Source organism: Ylistrum balloti, unplaced genomic scaffold (genome assembly GCF_031769215.1).
Source record: "Ylistrum balloti isolate Yb309-2 unplaced genomic scaffold, AGI_CSIRO_Ybal_v1 Utg370528, whole genome shotgun sequence".
Lineage (NCBI taxonomy): Eukaryota > Metazoa > Mollusca > Bivalvia > Pectinida > Pectinidae > Ylistrum > Ylistrum balloti.
The window spans coordinates 373,073-385,116 of NW_026782337.1; positions in this window are offsets into that span (position 1 = coordinate 373,073).

Sequence of the window (12,044 nt, forward strand, 5' to 3'; positions counted from 1 at the left end):
ATGTTTATTTATAGAATAAAGGTTATAAGACACTAGCAATTCAGTGCTGCTCCAGTAACAAACAACATATGATATCATTTACAATTTACCTTGTATAATTCACAGTATGACATATTTTAATATGTATACAGTTGAATCTCGTTATCTTGAACACATTTAACTTGAACACCTGTTTAATTTGAAGCATTTCCTCAGTCCCTGCCTAACTTTACACAAAATATTCAAACTCACTTAAATCAAATACCCAGTCATCTCTGTTTTCTTGATGTTTTCCCATGGTTCCACAGAGTTTGAGGTGACGAGGTTCAACTGTATATGAAAATCAATACACACAGGTATGGAAAAGTTTGATTAATGACAAATCAAGGTATGAAACAATGGGATCATTTCATAATTCAAATCATTTCATATTTATGCCTAATTCCAAATATTCACCCTGAAAATTTCCTTTCAAAATTCACCAAGTTTCTTTCCAAAAAGGAACAAAATATCTCATCCTAAACCTGTGAAAATACCCTACGCAATACAATATCTGACACAAAATTTATTCTATAAAAGCATATGAGGTACACTTTCATTAATTATCTCAATAGATAGTAAATAAGTAATAGACATCTGTTTGCATGGTTTATCTCCCCACAAACAGACAGGATCTCCTTGTAGTAGCTGGTGGCTACCTAACTGAACAACATGCAGGAGGCCCATATTATGTTATCCAAACATTAAAGTGTGTCACCCAAGGTCACAAGAGCTCAGACAGTTAGTGATTTCAGTTTCCTTAGAAACACAAACTGCCATGAGTAAGGAATGAACCACGCACTTAGTATCTTCACTTGAGGTTCAAGAGTCAAATAGGGATGCACATGATGGTTAAACCACATGACAATCATGATGATATGTCACCCACAGATTCTACACAAGTACAACTAGTGTTTAGATGTCAGAAAAAAATTTCATCATTAAAAATTCTCTTTATTTAAAAAATGAAATAAAATTTGCTGGTTTATAACAGTTGAAAAAATATACAGGCATATAACAAAAAATATTTGAAATTAATATTAAATTTCTGTATAATATATTCAAAAGAATTCCACATCACCATTTGATACAGCACATATAAAACAGTTTTATCTGTACATATATACAGGTAAGTTAACCACACCATCCTGATCAGCTTTAAGGAGACTTGATGACAAGATAAAGTGGAAACCAACTAAACCTTTTACAAGGGTCAATGAACATCAACACATTCTTACACAAGTCACTGATTTCCAGCAGATTGGATCTCCTTACAGCTCTCTCTTTTAACTTCAATTCTTTTATTACATATTGTTCATGCTGTAAACATTAAACTCTATCAAAACTCTAGATGTTTCTGTAATTCAGAATAAATTGTTTACATGTGGGGATGTACATTAGATAGATTTATCTTCGTGGGATAAAGCCATGCGACCATATCTTGTGTTCTTTTCATTTAAGGCTGTATGCTATGTTCTATTCTAGAGTTAAGGCTGTATGCTATGTTCTATTATAGAGTTAAGGCTGTATGCTACATTCTATTCTAGAGTTAAGGCTGCATGCTATGTGCTATTCTAGAGTTAAGGCTGTATACTATGCTCTGTTCTTGATTTAAGGCAATACTTATCCTTTTTTCGATTCTGAAGTTAAGGCTGTATGCTACATTCTATTATAGAGTTAAGGCTGTATGCTACATTCTATTATAGAGTTAAGGCTGTATGCTACATTCTATTCTAGAGTTAAGACTGTATGCTATGTGCTATTCTAGAGTTGAGGCTGTATGCTATGTTCTATTCTAGAGTTAAGGCTATATGCTACATTCTATTCTAGAGTTAAGGCTGTATGCTATGTGCTATTCTAGAGTTAAGGCTGTATGCTACATTCTATTATAGAGTTAAGGCTATATGCTACATTCTATTCTAGAGTTAAGGCTGTATGCTATGTGCTATTCTAGAGTTAAGGCTGTATACTATGCTCTGTTCTTGATTTAAGGCAATACTTATCCTTTTTTTTATTCTGAAGTTAAGGCTGTATGCTACATTCTATTATAGAGTTAAAGCTGTATGCTACATTCTATTACAGAGTTAAGGCTGTATGCTATGTTCTGTTCTTGATTTAAGGCTATATGCTACGTTCTATTATAGAGTTAAGGCTGTATGCTATGTTCTATTTTAGAGTTAAGGCTGTATGCTATGTTCTATTTCAGAGTTAAGGCTGTATGCTATGTTCTATTTTAGAGTTAAGGCTGTATACTATGTTCTATTCTAGATTAAAGGTTGCATGCTATATATGCTACTGTCTTTTTTACTGTTGAACTGTATGCTGTATAACACATAACAAAATTTTAACAATCAGGCTTGACACACTAAGGGAATTAAAATACATATCTTTCTGACAATTAGTCCATGTTCGGTAATAAGCCCACCCTGATATCTATCACACTTCAGTTGATATTAGGGATGTCAATTCATCTAGCTGGCAGGGAAAATGATATTCCAATACTTATGGTGTTGTCAGTGTTCTATATCAAACACTTTCACAATGATAAGATTGTACAATAGACTTTTAATACAAATTTAGATTTAGGTACAGTAGAACCAAACAATTAATTAAAGTGTATCATACAGCTGTTTCATCCTTCTAGGACTCGTCAGAGATGGTAAGATAATTCCTACAACATTTATGCATTGGGCCCCAGGATTTACTGCATTGTAAATGTACTATACGTTCTCCCACCAAATTTGTGTAATTAAGGCAGAGGTACAAAACAAAGTCAAGTTTCCAGTAAAAAATTTGATCTCTAACGTCATACATAGCAGATATTCTACACCAAACAAATAAAAGTGTTAATCGAATAATTGTTTATAAAACCATGGTTGGAGTGTTTGATCTATATCACAGGAATTTAAATGCTTTTGTACTGGTCAGTACTGGTCAGTGCCGGTCAAGCTTTATTGTGGTATTATTTGTAAACATTCCATTTTAGACCAATCGATACTTGTCCAGTCAATGTTTACTTATAACATATCCATGTTAACTGTCCTTTTGATAAGTTGATAACCTCAAACCTTCTACCTCATTCGTTTTTCTTTCCTTCGATTCCCAAGTAAAACGTGAACTTGTGAAAAATGACAGAACTATGAATCATAGAAAATAAAAGAATTTGTAGCTGACCATTCCAATCATTGAGTTGTTGTTTATTTAGCACAATCGTGGAATTTCCTGTCATTTTATTTCGGAAATCTTTACTCATGATATCACTATTACAAGACAAATGAACAAAGTTTTTCTTTCACAAAGCTCTCATAAATATTCTGTTATAGAGAAAAGACAAAATGGGGATCTTGGTAACAATATTCACCTGTATTATAATCCATGTCTACTTTAACATTTTGTAAATTCATGGATTTAGAGCACTCAAATCAACGAAAATAAATCCCCACAAAAATTAATGATTTTACAGTACCAAATAAACAAGGCTTAGAAATTCATATGGTCTTCCATACTTTTATTTACACACTTCACATTTAAAAATATAATATATTTAAACACTTGTTTATGAGTAGAGCAGGAAATCCACTGACCAGATAACTAATATAGCCTCTAGCCTTCCTGAACATACAAAACCTACAATTATTACAGAAAACCACAAAATCTCAACCAATACCATAAAACCCCCGTGTTTCTTACCCTCTGTAACGATATAATCAAAACACTAATTCCTTCATCTTTTCAATCACCAACTTTTACGACAAAAAGAATACCATTGAAATGAGAAAAGTGGCAGAAAATCTCTTGATCCCCTATAAGCTGTAGCCTATCAGAAGTGATTATGGTGACTCGACTTATCTAATCGATGGAGCCGAGCCACGGGGCGATTCTCCACACCTATCATTACCCATACAATAGTGAGGTGTAAACAGTGCCATACACAAGGTATAATTGATTGAGGTGTTAAAACAGGTCCGTAAGACCTGTAAGCCTATCGCAATTGTCCAGCTTCAATGTTAGATATCAGAGCTGAACAACTGGTTAGATCTCGAGATAGGAACCAAGATACGAACTGGTCATTTTTCAAATTTAATTGGGTTTTTTAAGAAAACGTAGCTTAAAGGTTAAATTTTATTGCCAAGTGACAAACAGAACTATTTTTAGTAGAATTTTTTAATTTCCTTGCCTGAAGGATCTGGGCTATAGAAATCTACAACAATATGAACAGCACACACCTTACTCTAATGAAGCAGTTACAAGATAAAAAAAAATAGAAAAGTTAGACTTGAGCATGTTTCAGGACAAGAAGTGTTATCTCTGGGTATTGAAAACATACAATGGCATATTTCATACTGTTTTTGAGGTCATTGTAAAAGAGAGAGCATTTCCAATCTCTCTTTCCCATTCAATCTGGATACATGGATAAATGTAAAGAAAATTTTAATATGTTAATCGTCTACTTAATTTCAAATTGTAAAAGAAAATTGTATCAAAAAATTTGAATATAAATAATTTTCCTAATACGTATGTAATTAAAGAATTAAAAACTTCATAAATATTTTGAATATCATCTATATGACATTAACCTTTAAACTAGAATTTTTTTTACAAAATATTACGTGTATATTATCCAAATGTGGTCTTTTTAAAATCAGGACTGATTTCAGATTCAATAACCATGAATATTATCACAGACTAAAATTTAAATTGAGCTAACGATGCTTGAATTTGATACATTTCAATCCTTGAAGGCTGGTTACAAATTTTAATAGTCAGCTTAACATATCACTAAGTCATAATTTCAAAAAAGTGATGTTTTCGGCAATAACTAACATCAAAACAATGTTGTTTTTATAACTGTCTTCAGAAGACAGCAGGAATTCCTTTACAAGTAATTTGAGCATTAATCAGTTTTTCAAAATATGAAAGATTAGACAGTTTTTGTGCTAGAATGATGTCAATTTTATTTGATATTCACTGGTGCCCACCCCAATCCCTAATTCTGACCCTTTACTCGAGACATTAAACACCTATTACCTACATTTTATAACAATACATTGTTCGATACTCCTTGAACTCACACTCAGTATAATTTACATTCATCTGAAAGAACAACAGGAAATACACACACAGAAAAATATGGACCTATGATCCGTAAAATCACCCGAGCTTCTGATACAGGTGAAAACAGGGTCTAAATCAAGCTCTACTTTGGCGACATCGTCACCATAATAAATTCTGGTGTCACGAAAAAACAGATTTCTCTGTATTTCAATCTGAATGTTTTTCTTGTGAAATATTTAAGATCATGACACAGCACGCAATCTTTCCTGTAATAGTGAGACTTCACTGCCGGAGAAACGTCGTTTATAGGCTAATGGCATTCACGCTACTATGTAATCCAATATTATGTCTCGGTACGTATTTAATAGCAGTTAAACATGAAACATATGGTGAATTTGTAGGTGAACATCTTGGGGACATTCAGAATAGCTATTATTGTCAACAAAGAAAAATAAACAGCTGGGATCATTTGTTTCTTTTTGAAACATATAACAAATAAAATTACAAATTCTTCTGTTTGAAAATACAATTATTTCAATTGAATTTAAATTTCATTATGATGTTAAGAGCAGAATAGTGTATGCATTTCTTACAAAGTAAAACTTTAATTTGATGATAACACAGTAGATCTGGAATAAGCTTGATTAGAGGGGGAAATTTAAAACAGAAAAAGGTAGTTATGAAAATCATTTTAAAATCTACCATCAATAACACTTTCTGACAGATTAACAATTGCTTATTAATCAATCATAATTGACATGATGGACATGTAATAACAGTTTTCTAAACAATTGTCCATATTGTTTTTTCTGAATTTTATCGATACTGAAATTTATGAAATTGTTCATAAAATCACTTTTCAGCTCTTCAGTACACCCGGACAACTATTGGATTTCTTTATTTCATATAAAATCATAAGTCATCTATAGATAAATCAATACTGTAGTGTGTCCTCTAAAAGGAAGACTTGATGGTGTTGAGGCTGCGAAAGAGTGTTGGCTTCTGTAATGTCAAGAAAAGATCTGAGATACAAGGTCCCTATACCCATGGCAGCATTTTTTTTATTTATCAGAAAAGCGTAGAAAAGGACCAGTCAAGTTAGATTTTAACTACACCCTAATTGATCTGGATGGTACATGAAGGACCTCCTGTAAGTTGTTCAGTGCTGTAGCCACCAGCTACTGAAAGGAAACCTCAATATGACCCTGACTGTTCATGGGAATAAACTCTACATCATCATCTATAAATAAATCTTCCGAGTTACAAAAAGAGATTTCAGTGATTCAAATACCACTTAACATGTTCAATATTCATCAAAAATCTGCTACGACCTTACAACCTCCTTCCCTCTACTGATGTTAAATCTCCAGATATGTCAGAAATTTGTCAATTCAGTACTCCATGACCCTTGACCTTGTGTTAGGTCACGCACCATTTGACAAATTCACACATTTATCATTATAGCCTGGGCATGATGGGATGTCTCTGTAGAACCAGCCATTAGAGAAAACTCTGATAAGATATATTGGATAATGACATGACCTCGGTTCCCTATGATGGATATGGCCCAAACAATTTCCAAAGTTAATTATTATCAAATTTATCTTATTTAAATTGTATGGACATTTTCTGTTACCTTTAAGTCTCCTTTCCTTGTTTTCATGTCAGTGATTTTTTAAAAATATCTTTACATTGTCAGTAAGTTTATGCAAAACTCCAACCCCAAAGTTTTGTCTCGCATTCAAATCCATGTAACTGTTTATATCACACAGTTCAATTAACACACATATATCAGTATATGTAAGTGTATCTACATAAATCAAAACTTTGGATGAAAATTTAAAAATCCTGGAATTTATTATGCCCAATCTGCACAATATATTGATCTGAGATCCTCGAGAAAGGACACCTTGATTTATCACACATTGATGAAATTAATATATTGACAAACACAGGACTAATTACTCTCCACCAAACATAAAACAATGCTTAAATTATACACAGAAACAAAATCACATCTGAATCAACCGTCCAACCCCAAAACACAGGCTACCGAAATCAAAACAAACATACAACTACTTCAAATTACAATATCTGGATAGGTAAGTTTATGAAATATATCAAACAATATTAAATTTATCACAGTTCTGTGACATTACTGATCAAATTCCATAAAAATAAAAATATTTTTGTTTACTCTCAGAGGCACTCACCTGTGGAATGTTGACAAATTCCGGTAGTAATTCCCCACACTCCAATACTTATAGGTAAATATAAGTTAAACAGGTACGTCAATATCATCAGAACAGGTATGTAAATATCATCAATACCCCGATTTTACCTGGCCGAGATCCCGTGTTTCAAAGGATCAGTGTAACCTGTGGAATCAAATCACTTTATTTGGCGTAGCTTAAGAATGCCAAGAGACAATGTTAAACTAATATGACTTTAGATCCAGGTCTGAATTAACGAGGATCTTCACATTTAAAATCCAGCATTTGAAATTGATCTCTATATACAACTGATACTCATGTTCCTAGGTATGGGCGAGAAATAATGTCTTCTTTTCTCAGAGTGTACGCCAACCAGGAATTTAAACAAGTTGATTTAAAATCAATTGTAGCAGTCCTCTATATAAAGAATAAGAAGAAAATCTATGTTCTGTTGATATTCTGTCATGTCCTCAATCCAAAAATCTCAGTCAAGGAGACATTGCTCCAACACTTGTATCATTAATCATTAAAGTTCTGACAAACAAAAGGTGTTTATGTTTTACATTTGTCAAAATCAACAATTTTATCAACTTATTAATATGAAAAACATTTTTGAAGATGCTATTTATTTATTTGACAGGTTTTGCACCTACTGTTACAGTGGATCAGCCTGAAGAAACACTGGGTGGAACCATATATATAATACATGCTGAAAATAAAATTGATCATTATATATATCTTAAAAAAAAAAAAAAAATCAAAATCTAATTGAGATCTATAACACTTAAATGCCACTTACGAATCATGATTTTAAGTCGTAATTATAAAACCTACCAAGTTTAAAAGAAATCAGGTCAGAAACTGATATCTCCAGACAAGGCTATAAGACTGAAAATGGACAAAGGACTATAACTCTTATAAACCTTGCCAAGTTTTGAAAGAAATTAAGGTTTCAAAAATTAACTAAAGAAAAGGAAAACTTGAAATAAGATCAAAATGCTGGGAAAAAAAATAAGACAGTAACACTTTGAAATCTTGTCTGTTCAATGCTACCAATGAACCGTGTCCAGGTGACAATTCATCTTGTAGTGACATATTCCCTTCTAGTAAAATGAGCCGCTGTCATAAAATAAACACATATTTAACAATGTCTGTTAGACATAAATGCCCCAACTCTCCAATAAGTTGAAGATGTCCTATATGACCTTTGACCCTTTTACTTTGACCGGTGACCACCTTAATATCATATGGACGAGTAGAATTTTATGTTATGATACTGTGAGGTTTCCGAAAGAAATTACTACGGATTGTCAATTACCTGAACACCCCTACAATCTGATATTTTAAATAAGAACTGAATCTGTTAAGTTCACAAGATATGACATTGTTTCAGAATGGAAAGTGATGGGAAGGGGCAGATAGATGGACAATGAGACAATGCAAACACGTTTAAGTTTAACACCCCCGTTCTGTATTAAGTATAAATACTTTGAATATTTAAAGAGATTTTGACAAATTTTTTTGTGATACATATCGCTAAATTGTGTACCACATGACACTAATACATGTACCTACCATGATAAAGAATTTTAAATTCAAATGCTTTGAAAATTTAAGAACAAAGGCATGAAATATATCTAGGAATACATAGCTTCACACCATTTCCTACCCATCAACACAAAAGCACCCTCCACACAAAATTACCTATGTTTGGCCCCAATATTTCACACAAGGTGATACATTATGTTAATAACTGTTTTATTATGATGTCGTTCATGGTCATAGCTTTGATAACAACTTCCTTTTTCATTTAAACCTTTTATCGACTTTTAATGTCCCAATTAATGTTTTAAAAATTGACGTCAGAATTATCATCATTTATTCAAAGTTGAGAAAGCCACTGAAAATACCAACTTCACACTAAAAGACCTTCGTACAGGACCAAATCTACCAAAAATCTTTTGAATATATTTAAAATAGTCAAGCACTTTTATCTTTTAAAGGAAGATGATGTTCTGAGCTTTTACAACTATCAGATTTTTATCTCCGGAATGACACATCACCTGGTAACCTCCCATTATAAACATACTTTTGCTATCATCTGTCCATCAAATCAAACACATAAAACAGTTTTAGTCTGAATCATGTTCTATCAAAATTTACATCTTCAAACAACGTAATTTTGTAGAAGTGATGATTACGTTAAAAGGCAGTATAATGCTTGTATATCACAAACACATCTTTACGTATAACACTTGTTTGAGTATCTTTAACAAAAAAGTAGTTTCCAAGTGTAGCTTTTTAGATAATTAAGGTCTGAAATAATTTCTTGATACCAAATGTATTACACGAATGATTTTAGCATGAAAGAAAATCTCTTGATGTTTATCATCAAATGACTGTACTGTCTTAAATTTTGCTATATATCCCAAATGTGCAAAGATTTTATGTAGGTGAAATCCATAGATTTTCAAGATGGGACGCCGACACAGTAACTATTAAATTGCAAGGGAGATTTTTCTTTTAATTTTTCAAATTTGGCAATATCAGGAAGCTTCTATATTGCTACGGGAAACAGATTTACAAGTTTCACTGCAAATTTTTATATATACATAACACTAATGTAACTTAAATTCATGTTAAAAAATAATGAGTTTTCAATCTCACATAAGATCATATTATTGAAACCGTAGGCTGACATTGTAATGAATTGTCCCCATTATTGCAACACATTAAGTATGCTAATAAATCAATGTTGTGGTACTATGACATGAAAATTACTACTATCATCGCATATCAAACATATATTGCTAAAATTTTATCAAATTTTTACATGAAGAATTTTCATTAAGAGAAAAGATGCCAAGATATTTTGAAATTAAAAGAAATATTTCTTGTATGATTAAATGCAATTTCCTAAGAAATGATATTTTTTCCACATTAGGAATAATTTTGATATGTTATCTTACATCCAAATACCTGGTACATACCTTTATAACATTTAAAATCTATTACTAAAATATATACATATATATTTCTGGTTTCCTTACCAATAATTAACAGTAAACACTGAATCCTTTGAATCAAATTTCTGTCTGGAAATCAATTAAGGCTTAATTAATGCTAATTACCTTTTGTATCCATCAACCGTTTGATGACACAGACTTGGAATTTTTGGCAGAATTTTACACATTTACTATTTTTAAATACATCAATGTCTGCTTGTAACACATAAACCCATTTCAGCCCATTCATCTTAAAATCAACAATTTGATGAATGAGATCAGGTAACTAAGTACACCGCAAAGAAAAAAATTCACTGTAACAGACAAAGTACAAAAATTACTGTGTAAAGGGAAATAACTCTCATTCAGTTATCAACTAAAAGACCAGGACAAATATTATCTGAATTTCTGGTAGTGATGAAGAATCTGTTCAAAATCCATAATTGATAATTGGTTAAAATCAATGATATGATTGGTTGACTGTGTGTTCAATACAGAAAATGAAAGTGCTCTTCATTGTTTTGTTTTTTGTAACTTAAAACAAAAATACATGTATGTTACTTGCCTCAAATTTATATAAGAATGAATATATTACCAGGGCTCTCGATCTGCCAGATTTTGGGCCATTCCCAATGCAAAATAGTATCTTTTTTTCCCAATTTAGACCCCAAGTTTTCCCAATTCTAAGGAAAACACCATTATTTTTTCCCAATTCAAAGGGCCCCGAGCCCCAGTTCCAAAATGGGGTGTGAGAGCCCTAATTACTAACAATTGGCATCTTTATTATGCATAATATTAATTTGATTTTTGTTAAAACATATGATAATATGATGGTACCGATAATAAACAATGAAAAATTACAATTGATCATCTGATCAGATGAGGTTTAACAATTAGATAATTGATTGTATCTGATCATAGTCCATCACTGATCATGGTATTTGAAAATACCTCATTAAATATCAAACAAGTGGTTTTTACAGCAATACATGTACATCCAAGCCTCCCTAAACTTTAAAAAGAATCTTATTTTTTGGTCCAATTTGAGATATAAATTAGCAGCAAAACTTTTAAATTGTTCATAGACTATTTTCACTCATTAAATAACAGAAACTAATTCATCTTCTAGACATCAGTTCTGGACCACTATGTGTTTTTGAGTGGCCATCTGTGTAGCACAGCAATTGTTATATAAGTCTCTTGTAACACTTGCAGAAGGAAAATAATTTCCTTCATTTTAAAATAATAAAAGTATATGCTTCATTGACAAATTTGTGCGCTTTTTCTTGATCTCTTTTTTTCATATTTGGAGTATAATAATCTACACCTCCTTGCTTCTTTCTTAAACAAGCAAATCCTTTTAGTGGAAAATACCACTTAAAATTACATTTTTAAGAGTCATTTCTATTTTGAGTCAATCATTGAGTTGTAGACCCATAGATGAAATATGAATTCTAATTGAAAAATGTAAAGTATGAAAAAAAGTTCAGTAAGAAATGCAACTTTGCAATTAAAATGCCCAAGCAATAAAAATGTTAAACCTAGCCCTTAAATAGAGTGCTCACACAAAGAAAAATAAAGTCATTTCACAACATTATTATATTTTTAAGAAACAATGCCTTAAACATCTACAATCATCCCCTTTGGTTTGTATAAATGATCCATTGTTGAAAGTTTATTGGTTGTGTGTTTTTGTTTCGTTTCTTTTTTTTTTTTTTTAATTTTTGGTCAATGGGTCTTTTGAGTAAAATAA